General features: G+C 33.2%; 1 protein-coding gene across 14 annotated transcripts in view; it reads right to left on the minus strand.

The window, feature by feature from the left end:
• Positions 1-5,161: 5,161 nt before the first annotated feature.
• The window catches only part of LOC114305456 (uncharacterized), a 32,583-nt gene continuing 24,869 nt past the window's right edge, over positions 5,162-12,875 (minus strand). For 4 of the 14 annotated variants that reach the window (XR_014342477.1, XR_014342481.1, XR_014342483.1 and 1 more), the window contains 2 exons: positions 5,855-5,904; positions 5,162-5,444 (listed from right to left, as the gene is read on the minus strand). The gene's annotated coding sequence lies outside the window, so the exon portion shown is untranslated. Of the gene's footprint in view, positions 5,445-5,854; positions 5,905-11,514; positions 11,773-12,875 lie in introns of those variants that run through there. The other 10 variants (XR_014342480.1, XR_014342511.1, XR_014342482.1 and 7 more) reach the window with 5 other exon arrangements.

Genomic DNA, 12,875 nt, shown 5'->3' on the forward strand with positions numbered 1-12,875 from the left:
ACACTAAACACTCAACACAGTCCTCTCTCTCTCTCTCTCTCTCTCTATCCCTGTGTGTGTGTCTAACTTGATCGTCGGAGGGGTTTTCCGGCCACACACCGCCAGGTAGCTCACCGCCGTTGTGCTCGCAGGTCGATCGGACAGACAGGAGCTTGGAAAAAAGGAATGCGGGTTTGCCTGAATATTTACTCCCCGCACAGACAGCATAGCATTACAATTGAGAATATTAAACCCTAATTACGTCAATCATTTACTTGGAAAGTGGCCTTGGCTAGTTTTCTTTCACTTGATAACAAAATGAAGTGATTTTTTCATGGTGTAGAATCGTTTTCAGATCGTTTTCGGACCAATATTTTTTCCATTTGCATGCCACAAAAGAAAGAGCGTACATAACTCACAACGGATGTGATTTTAGTAATTATGGTCCCATTTTGTAACTGGACAAACAATAATTAGCTTCAAATGGCTCTAATTGGTGCAACACACAATGCTACATTCATCCATCCACATCTTGTTTGACCATATAAAAAAAATAAAAAAATAACAAATTAACGAAATAACCACTTTGATCTTGTCGCATAATGTCCAGTAAGAGTAATCCATAATTCTTGCCTCGTGCTTCCTTTTTCAAAATCCAATAAAATAGGTCCTGTTTGGCAAAGTTTTTTTTCAGTTTATTTTAGCTTTCAGCTTAATTTAAGCTATTTTGATGTGTTTGGTTTAGCTTAACAATACAGTTTATAACTTTTTGTAAGTCAGAAATCAACTTATTCTTTGAGTGGGGCAAGAGAAGCTTATTTTATAAGTCAGAATCAGCTTATGTTTATAGTTATAAGTTATAAGCTGTTAAGGCATAAGCTATAAGCACTTTTCCACAGCTCTACCAAACAGGGCCATAATCATTAATTAGCAGTTGGTCCTTACAATGCACGTGTTTTTTTTAATAAATTATATAAAATTTATTTAAAAAATTAAATATAAATATATTATAATTAGATTATCATATAATAATTTTATATGATATATATATATATATAAAATTATAAAAATATTCTTAATTAAATTAAAATATCAACTATATAAAAAAATTCAACGACGACTAATCAAGAAATAATAACATAACAATATTAAACCCAAAAAGAAAAAATAATAAAAACATTTAAATGATAGATACATCTCAGTGTATGAAGTGATTAATCATCTGTAATATGATTTTAAAACATAAAAGAACTTATTGTTTAATAATTAAAAAAGTAATTCAAGCAGTAAATCTAAACTTTAGAAGTTCGTCAAGAGTATCATTGTTGTGCAAGTTTTTCCTCCTGTGAATTGTGATTATATAAAATAATGTAGAAAAAGAAGTATAATTTCATATTTAGAATCACTATTAAATTTAAACAATAAATCCATAATATAGAATTTGTATTGGATATAGAATAATGCACGAGAAAATAAGAAGAAAAAAAAAAAGACAATTTAGTATTAAAAAAAAATCTTAATACCCTTAAAAGAATTAAGAAGAAAAACGTGAAACGTAAAATTGATATTGAGTTTGTAGATTATCTCATAATAAAATATATGAAAAAAAAATATTTGTCAAATAGAATCTATATAAAATAGGTAAAGTTAGTATAATTTAAATTAGATTTCAGTTTGTGTAAAACTCTATATGTAATTAAAAAAATACATGTTAAGGTAACTTTTAGAAAAAAATAAGCTCATATAATCTGCCACTTAAATATGAAAAAAAATAATACTTTTAATAATATATATATATATATATATGATTTGATGTTTAGTGTGAGGCCTCAAAAAACCAAAAATACAACCAACAAGAGTTTATTTTTATTACATTTTATTTTTTGTTTCATCCTTTAAGGTTCATGAAGCTGTAATTTCTCCATTGGCAGACCATGAATGTCATTTTGCGTGGGGGGGGGGGGGCATAAAAGAAGAAAAATAAATAAATTTAAATAATAATAATAAAAATGTTGTGGAAGATAAAAACATGCTATGACACTTAATGAAATAAATTAAAATCAAATCCAAGAGGCTGATGCACGTAATGATAAAAAGGGCTTAACTGGAGGTCTTAATAGGTAAATTTATTATTTAATAGATCTTGTGAGAATTAATGATAATTTTTTTATCAAAACTATTAAAAAAACGTCACTAATAATTAATTTTCAACGATAGTTAAAAAATTGTTACAAAAAATATCATTAATTATAAATTTAGCAACTGTTTAAAAAAAATCATCACAAAGAAAGACTAATTTTTAACTTTATCGACAGTTTAAAAAATTCGTCATAGAAAAATATCATTAATTGTAAATTTTAGTGACAATTTATAAAAATCGTAATAAAAAAGAGTCCCTAATTGTCAATTTTTAGTGACATGTAAAAAATCGTCAAAAAAATATTTTTAGTGACGATTTTATTAAGATTTATTTTTAATAAGGCTTTATAGAAATTAAATAGATTTATTAGTAATTTACCCTAATAAATAACTGAATATAACCGGTAATGCTGTCCCATCGTGACATGAAATTTGTTTCACTTGTATGATCCATGTTTGAGAAGTGGTTAATATAGGAAAAAAATAAACTATGCCTCCGTTTGGGAAGTGGGTTGGCTTTTTGACTTTTTGGCTTTTTTGGCTATTTTAGCCTGGGCTAAAAAGCTTGGTTTGTGAAGGGCTTTTTGGCTTTTTGGCTTTTTTGACTTTTTTTGTGAGAGAAGAATGTAATGATTATAGGTTGGATGTGATGTTTTGTTTGTTATGGCTAAAATAGCCTATTTTGTTTTTTGTGGCTAAAATAGCCAAAAAAGCCTGAAAAAGCCCTTGCCAAACAGAGGCTATATTTTTCAAATATAGTTAAAAAGTTAAAAAATTAATTAATTATGCCAAAAGTCTGAAGCTAATTATATTTTTTTCAAATCTCAAGAAATATAAGTGTAATTTATCCAAAATGCAAATAGAGTAATTTGAACGAAACAATCTACTTAACAAAAAATTCCACCATTTAACATATGTAATCAAAATTATTTTTGAAGTTAGGTCTGTGTCCGTAATATTAGGATGATTGTTCAGTAGCTCCAAGACATGTGAAATCAAGAATATCTAATAATTTCTCTTAAAACTTACTAAAATTTAGTATGCATATATATCCTCAAAATGAAGATAAGGAGCCTTTCCACTAGATTCCAGAGCTAAGAAGGCACTTGATTTTTTTGGGAGTGGAAGAGAAACTCTTATTTATGTGGTAAATATTGCAACCTATATAATAAATACTAGTGGTCAGAAAAATTTAAGGAGAAAATGTATATGTAGCCAATGTATGGAGTCATTTGGTTTAAAAGTTAAAAGTCAATTTTTAATTTATTTTTGGTCATATAATTTTTCACATAAAAAAAGTTTTAAAAAAATTAATTTTTAATCATCTTCTTAAAATACCTCACAATTCACCATTCACAGGTTCAAACTCCAAATCTTGCCCATAAAAAAAAAAATTATCAAACCCTAAATCTATTCAAATAAAGTTATGCTTAAATTCTTACTTGACCTGCATATAACCAGAATGGCATTGTTATATTTTATTAATTTTGAGCTGTCATTTCATCACCAATACTTGTGATTAATTGTTTCAACAATGATTCATCCCACTAAAAATATCACCACTAATAGCACTAATGCATTAAAAAAGTAAAAAAATAAAATAAAAAATACAACTCCAAGACCAAAACATCACATCATTAATGGCGGGACCCACTGCCACCTAATTAGTGGGAGCACTAATTAGTGCTCCCAAGCATTTTTCTTAATTGTTTGTGTCAGGATTTCAAAAAAAAAAAAAAAAAAAAAAAAAGAGCTGATTGAGAGCTCTAAACACTAGACCACTAATCAGCTCTGATGAGCTGGAAATTTAACATTAAAAAAAAAAAAAAATACAGACTCAACCATCACATTATCGGAGGAGGCCAGTTCATTAGAACTCCCCTAGAGCTCTCAATTTAGTATTCCCAAGCATTTTTGCAAAATATATATATATCTAAAGAAGAATACTAGTATCTTATCTAAAGTAAAATTTTAAAACCAATGACGCAACAGAAAATGCTCTGTTATTATTACTGTGGAGATATAATTTTGAGTTGTTCACGTGGTTTAGGTGATTAGTCGAGATGCCACATGGGTGATTCTGATTGGCAAAGGTGTGGTCAAACCACATATAAATTAAGATGTTCGGATGAAGGACTAGAGTCCTAGTTGATGACAGCCTCTCTGTTTGGATAGGTTAGAACTCTTGAGAGAGTTAATCATATTCCAAATTGGAGGAGTCCTTGATAAGTGATATCCCCGTAAGGGATAAAATCATATGAAACTTTTAGGAGACGAGGGCACTGTTCATTATAAAAAAAAAAAAAGGCACCCAGTGGGTCTAAGGTATGTTCTGAACTAATATTATTTTGTGTTGATATCTTTGAGAGAGTGCTTTAGGGTGGACGAGCCACCGGTCTTGTTGTCTTCTTGTATGCAGATGTTGAGCTTATTTTTCTTACACGTGTTTTACGGCTTAGTTATCAGGATTTCAACGAAGAGATACGATTTGGTTGTGAAGTCAAAATTCAACACCCACAATTTGGCACCGTTTATGGAAACTTAGTCAAAATAAATGGCTAACATCGTGCAAGATCAACGTGTCGGTGACAACGAGTCATGATCTCGGTTGGAGGCGTACCCTCCAGTATGTTGTGCATCGACATGTTAGAGATCGGATACTGTAAGTCTCATCATCTCAGTATGACCGAGATAGTAGGACCTAGGGGTAGTTGTGGAGACATAATTTTAAGTTGTCCACGTGGCCTAGATAGTTAGTCGATGTGCCATATGGGTGATTTTAATTGGCTAAGGTGTGGTCAAACGACATCTAAATCCAAGATGTTCGAATAAGGGACTAGAGTCCTAAATGATGACAGACTCTCTGTTTGGATATATCAGAACTTGTCACGACCCAAACCTGCCCCTATGGGTTTAGCACCGTAACCGGCCAGTAATCCGAGATTACCGAAGGCCTGCTTAACAGTCGAACAGTAATACAGAGTACAGGGGCAGGCGGAAGCCAATACAGTAAGTAAACAATGTCCAATAAGCTGTGAGTCTGTATGCAAAAAGATTTTTCATACACATATACATGAACAGTACAGAACAGTATGTATAACATCTACAGTCGATCAGGACAGGGACTTAATCCCTGTTATACAGTACAGTACAGCAACATTCAGTCAATATAGTTATACAAAACAGATACAGAGACAGACGGGGAAATTAAAACACCCCTAAGCCATAACTTGACAGGCTCAGAATCTCGCAGTGAGGCATAGTGGTTGGCTTGACAAAACTGGAGTTACTCCAACGCTTCTAGCCACGGTCTGGTGCCTGTACACCTACATGTATATATGAGCAGTGAGCTAAAGCCCAGTGAATAACGTAATGCGTAAAGAGGTTGAGAATGAATGTCCTTACAATAATGAAAACAGTTCGTTAATTCTGTATATCAGTCATTCAGTCATATGTGATACATCTATTAGCATAACAGTACAGTAAACAGTAGGTCTTAAAAGACCGAACAGTAAATAATGGCCATCAATCAGTAAACAGTAGTGGTTCCAACAAGGGAACCGACAGAGATCTCTGTAACAGTAACAGTAAACAGTAGTTGCTAAGGATGCCATAATACAGTTCAGAATATAGGACATACATTCATTCAATTAACAGTATCAGTTCAGAAAGCAGTACAGTTCAATTGTTCAGAAGATAATCATTTTGAACATATCTTTACACAGTTGTTACTCACAGAGTTCTGGGCTACAGTAAAGCTAGAGCGCGTCCCCTCAGAAGCCAACCCTACACAGTTTACAGATTGAACACACACTAAGTTATATAGTTGGGAAAGATAATAACTTAATCCCTAATTTGCCTCGGTGTGTTCTACATCTATATCCCCATTAAAATTTCTTAAACTAGGCCTAAGAATGCCTAGGATGGGATGAGGATGCAAAGATGCACCTAGAAAACATTTTCAGAATTTCAGAAAACAGGGGTCACGCTCGAGCGTAGGTTACTCCGCTCGAGCAGACATGTAGACAAAGGTTTCCGCTCGAGCGTAGACTTACCCGCTCGAGCGTTCTGCAAAACAGTCAAAAGTGCTGGATAGGTGAAAATCACGCTCGATTGGGCGCTCGACACCCGCTCGAGCATGAGACACAATGTCCCGCTCGAGCGTCAATTATTCCGTTCGAGCGGACATCAAAACAATGCAAAGTACTAGGAGTACGAATTTCACGCTCGAGCGCCAGTCACCCCGCTCGAGCGCGAGTTCAAAATCTGGAAATTTCCAGATTCGAACCTCAAGCACAAAATCAAGTTCAAATGTACAAATTTCGATCCTCTTGGGCCAATTTTCCAGAAAACATTCCAAAACTCATAATTTAACATGATTCCAAAGCTCAATTGTAAAATCAAAGCCCAAGGGTGTTCAATTCAAACCAATTTCAAATCAATTTTCATGACAACAATTCAAATGAACATGCATGAGTTTTAAATCAATTCAAAGCTTCAGTACATGCTCTAATGAGCCAAATCTTTCAAAAACATGATGGTTTCATGAACCTTAGCTAGAACTTGTGCAAGCATGCAACAATTATCCATGAAATCAACTTAAAACTCAACAATACCAACATGCATGCATGGAATGAGCTCCAATTCAACATTATTAGACTAGGACATGACTTAGCTCTCTAGAGGCTCAAAAACCATGCAAGAACAATCTTAAACACATCAATGAAAAGGTGAAATCCTTACCTAAGTCTTGAATTATAAGGTGTAGGAGCTCAAATTCACAATTATCTTCTAAAATCTCCAAGTCTACAAGCAACTATCAAGGAGGAACTCACTTTCTCTCACTCTAACTCTCTTGGTCGGCAAGAACAAGGGAAATGAGCTGAGCAAATGTTTGATCTAGGTGTAATGAGGCTCAAAGGTGGTCTTAGATAGTGGCCACTCACAATGGCAAAATAGTAATTAAGTCAACAATGCAATTTAACCCACTTTAATCTAATTAAAACATACCAAATCAATTTTCAAATAAATATGCCATAATTTCACATTAATTCTAACGATCATAGAACATCAATCGATTTCGGATTCGGCCGTCGATAAGGCCTTCAATTAACAGTTTAAACATAAAAACTGAACAGATATTTAAACAGTCAACAGATAGAAATGCAATTCAAACAGATATATTCAATCAATCAGTTTCAGATTTTAGTCAGTCAGTCCAGTATTTCAATCAGTTCAATTACCAATCATAATCAGTCTCAGTTTAGCAGTAATCGGTAGTTTATCGGTAAACAGTAGCGAGGGTTATTACAGAACTCTTGAGAGAATTAATCCTATTTCAAATTGGAGTAATCTTTGATAGGTGATATCCCGTAAGGGATAGAGTCCTATGAAGTAAAACTTCTAGGAGACGAGGACACTGTTTATTATAAAAATAAGACACCCCATGGGTCTAAGGTATATTTTACCTTGTAAGTATTGTGATTAAGTTGTTATCTTTGAGAGATAAATTGATTGACTTGATCGTTGGAGTGTCCTCAGGTAGACAAGTCACCGGTCTTGTTATCTTCTTATGTACAGGTATTGAGTTTCTCTATTTCTGCACGTATTTTGCAGCTTAATTCTTAGGATTTCAACGAAAACATCCGATTTGATTGTGAGGTCAAAATTCAATATCCATAATTATTATTTTTTACATTATTTGTGATACTGCCTACATAAATGTTTATAATTTGCTATTTATTTATAAAGTGATTATTGAAAAATAAATCAAGATGAAGATCAATAAAATGATTCAAAAACTAAAAACATAGTTCTATATACAGATGATATAGGGCATATTTCTCTTTTTTTTTGGGTACATCGGAAAATAAAGCAGACAATCGGGACTAGGCCCGTTCCCTAGATAGACCAATCATATCTGCAACAAGCAGACTTCGAATTTCAGCTGGTGGTTCATTCACTACCTACATGTCTTCGGGTTGTTGAGCTCCAAATTTTGCCAAGGGTTCAGAACAAAGATTTCTTTCCTTCCATACATGTTGGACGGTGCATTGACAGCCTCGAAGCAGAATTCTAGCATCCTCAAAAATGGGCAGTTGTCACCTATTTCCTCGTTCATCAGTTGAACCACTTGCATCGCATCTGTTTCAATGATGACATTGTTCATGCCTTTTTGGAGAATGATTGTGAGCCCCTTATACAGATCCCAAAGCTCAGCTTCTAGGCTTGTCCCTGGTTGCAAGCAGCCATAGTAGCCACACACCCAAGCTTCATGTTCATCTCTAATCAGCCCACCAAAGCCTCCATCTCCACTGAGTTTCCTGCTGCCATCAGTGTTGAGTTTCAATCTTCTTGCAGGAGGTAAGCACCAGTTAATGAGTCTATATGGAGGTTTGGATTGTGTAACATGCTAGAGAAATGCTTGATGGATTGCTCTAGAGTAGTCAAAGATGAATTTAGCACTCTCTTGGGGACTAACAGATTTTCCTTCAAAAACAAAACAATTTCTGTTTTTCCAAATCTTCCATAGAGATACCACAAAAATAGAATACAAAGAGAGTTGGTCAGAAAAGTGTGTTTTGCTCTGAGCATTCCTCTTAAGCCAATCCATCCAAGTCCTCTACAGCATGTCTAAGTACCACTTTTTATCAAAAATAGTGAGCCACACTTCTTTTGCCACATAACAATCTCTAAATAGGTTGTTGATATCCTCAACCCCATTACACCTGGGTCATTAAGGGTTATTGGTTAATCCCATTTTCAGTCGCATGTGATTAGTGAGATGCTTCCCGTGGAGAACAGTCCACAGGAAACCTTTCAGTTTCTGAGATAATCTCAATTTCCACACCCATGTCCAGTCCTCCTCCATGTTCTCACAACCCAACAGCAAGTTATACACAGATGAAACAGAGAACTCTCTACCAGGGGGTCCTTTCCATAAGGATACGTCCTGCCCAGTGTCAACAGGGGGTGGAGTCCCCAGAATAAGGGCAGCTAGGGGTGGGGGAAAGTTACATCTCACAATGTCAACATCCCAATTCCCATTATCCCCTAACAGCTCTCTCAAATTGATAAAATAATTATCAATAACATGATTAGTTTGAATGGTACGAGAGACAAATTTCTCAAATGAACTGTTTACACACCACCAATCTTTTCAAACATTAACACTGTTACCGTCACTAACCTTTCACTTCACACATTTCCTTAAAATATGTCTAGTTTTCATAATACCTCTCCAAACGTGAGAAGCCATATGGGGCATATTTCAGTACACCCTTCCAACGTTTCTAGAAGAAAGTGGGCCATTGTTCACGACAAGATTTTTGTATTTTTTGTTTTCCTTTTTGTTTTCAGTTGTCATATCACGACAAAGGACATTTACCACACTTGTGTGTCGGGAATGAGTTGTCTGGTTATGCTTTGCACGTGGACTCCAACTATGCATGCGTAACCACCGTGCTGATGATCCAGTGGTCACCAGATAGATCTCGCGCGATATTCTGATTGAATTTTAATTTCGTTAGGCATGGTTGATAAATTTTACAGTGTTTCTGGATATAATACCTCAAGCATCTTTTTTTTCTTATTTAAAAATAAATAAAAAAACCTATCAATACGGGGGACAATCGCTATGTTTACATTTGGATACTCTGAATTTTAATTTTGTTGGAGGTGGTTGATAAATTTCACTAATATTTCTAGGTCCACAAATGTCATGATCACATCCCAAAGCCTTCTGTTTTCTTACTCAAAAAATAAATAAATAAATAAATAAATAAATAAATAAATAAAATAAAATAAAAACCTATCAATATTTGGGACAATCGCTATGTTTGGATTTGGAATTTAAATAATACTAGCGGTTCACCTATATAATGCATATGTTATTTTTTTTCTCAAAAAATATTAGATGGTACATTGTGTATTATAAAAGAAAAGTATATTTTAATTATTTATTTTAATAATATTGACGCTATTATTCTATAAAATTGTTAGTTAAATAATTAAATATATTAATTTTAGTTAAATTATGTGTATATTTTGATACTATCGTATTATAAATGACGAATTACACTAACAGTTCTTATAGTTTGGGACTCGTGTCACTTTGGTCCCTAACTTTTTAATTGTGACACATTTGACCTTGAATTTTAAATCTTGTTTCAAATAAGGATAATTGAATACACTATTGCTCAATTTCAAGGGCAAAATCATCAATTTGATAAATATAAACTAATTTGATAAAAATAAATGTTAAAAAAAATATTTTTAAATTTTTAAAAATTATTTTTACCCATCAAAGATAAAATTATGTAAAATTGACACATTTATTTTTTTTACCAAATTAATTTTTATTATGTGTTTGGATAATAATTATGTAATGACTAGTTGTTAGACTTTTAATTTGTAACCGATATATTTAATATATAAAATATTTTTAGTTTTAAATTTTTTAATTTAATTGATTGGTTTAATAATGATATCAAAATTATCGCCATATTTGACTTTTGAAAAAATAAACTAATTTAATGAAAATAAAAACAACTACTTATTACATAATCATCATCCAAACACATAATAAAAATTAATTTGATGAAAAAATAAATAAATAAATTTTTAAAAGATTTATCAATTTTACATAATTTTATCTTTAGAGGGTAAAAATAATTTTTGAAAATTTAAAAATATTTTTTTGACATTTATTTTTGTCAAATTAATTTATATTTTATCAAATTGACAACTTTACCCTTGAAATTGAGCAGTGATATCTTCAATTATCCTTATTTGGAACAAGATTCAAAATTCAGGATTATGATCAAATTTGTCACAATTAAAAAGTTAAGAACCAAATAATATATGTATGATAAGAAAAAGTGAAGGACAAAATGGGAACAGATTATTTGACTTAGGAATACAGAAATTCTATTTAGAAAAAAAAATATTCAAAAAATGCATTGAGGTTGAAATTTATTTTAAATGCAAGTCCCATTATGCAGAATTAAATCTAGGTCACACATTCATATTCATGGTAAAATTTTAAACACTTTTTCTAATTTGGATATAATAATTATTTTTTAGTAATTTTTTTTAGAAAAAGTGCCAGAGAAAGGATTCAGAAAATTCAAAATCTTCTTTAGTTAAAAATGAGATTAACAAAGTGTCAAAAGCCTAGTACAAAATTGCTGCCCATAAAGATTGAGAAGCTAATGGATGGCATTTATAATGTGTTTATTGAGATCTCTCCAAAAAAAGCTTTTTCCACTGGAAAAATGCCATAGTTGGAGATTCTAATTCAATTATGTGAGAACTTGCGCAGACAAGTTTTAGGAAAATTCTCTGTCTCTATTTTTAATGGTTTCTTCATTTTTAAAATAAAAAGTAAAGAAGATATGGACAAATTTTCAGAGATGATCCTAATTATGTTGAGGTTAGATTAATTGTTGTTAAAAAAAATAAATAAATAACAACCTGAGCTAAAACTAGCAAAATGTGACTTCTTAGTTGTTCCATTGTGGGTGAAGTTGTACAATGATCCATGTGACTTCTTAGTTGTTCCACTGTTGGTGAAGTTGTACAATGATCCTTCGGACCGAAGATGGTTTCGGTATGCTGCTAGTATCATTGAAACTCCTCTCTACTTGAATCAACCTACTTTTAATAGAAGCAAACTTACTTTTGTTATAGTACGTATTCAAATGCCAACAAATAGAAAAAATCTTGAGTCTTGCAAAATATATCTAGAGATTATAGTGATCCGTATGATATTAGAGTTAAGGTAAACTCCCGAGTCTTCAAAAATAAATCTAGATTATGGTAATCCATATGAGATTAGAGTTGAAGTTCCATGGAAATCACAAAAGTGTGATGTTTGCAAGGGCCTGGTCTCATAAACAAAAGACATTTAATCCTCCCTCTTATACAAACAATAGTGGAGAGTCAAGAAAACTAAAACACAAAATCTAACAAAGTAAAAGTGGTGAAGAAGAAGAGGAAAGATGGTATGCAAGTTTCTTTAACAAATATAAATGAAGAGGGGGGACAAGGTCCTCCGCCACTTGGTGAAGAGGTGAAGAGACAAAATCCGACAAAGTGGGAAGTGGTGAAGGAAAAAAAAGGAGATAATGTGCAAGTTTCGGTACCTGATATAAAGTAAGAGAGGGGGACAAGATCCTCCATCTCTTCTTGTTAGGACTATGGGACACCAGAAATCAATTCCACACAATAACATAAGAATATTTACATGGTTCGGCAATTGCCTACGTCCACGGAGAGGTATCCACTATAGAATTATTCCGGAAGGAGATTACAGAACTCACACCTCACAACTCTCTATAGAACTCTCACTCACAGATTATACTCTCCTCTGTGTATTCTCAGCTCAGTGTGTCACTCCCATATATCTCTCTACAACCCCTCCTCACTCATGTCAATTTATAACCGAGTGAAAAGGAGTAGGTGAAGTGACAACCATGAGTGGACTTGGTTGTGCCACCCTCACCATCTACCTTTGGTGAGTTGGTATTGCCCCACCAGCTTCCTTTACTACATGGTGCCACCTATACCATGTGGATGGTGGGCTCCTTACCATGTGGGTAGTGGATGGAGCCAACAATTCTCCCCCTCCACGCCCACATGGATAACCATCCCGGTCAGATGCTTGCAAACTTCCAGTTTGTCTCTGGTGACACCCTTGGTCATCATGTCAGAAGGATTCTTGTCTGTGTGAATCTTCACTAGCTTCATCAGCTGCT

The sequence above is a fragment of the Camellia sinensis genome, chromosome 1, assembly GCF_055761805.1.
Source record: "Camellia sinensis isolate YWXY chromosome 1, ASM5576180v1, whole genome shotgun sequence".
NCBI classification, from domain to species: domain Eukaryota; kingdom Viridiplantae; phylum Streptophyta; class Magnoliopsida; order Ericales; family Theaceae; genus Camellia; species Camellia sinensis.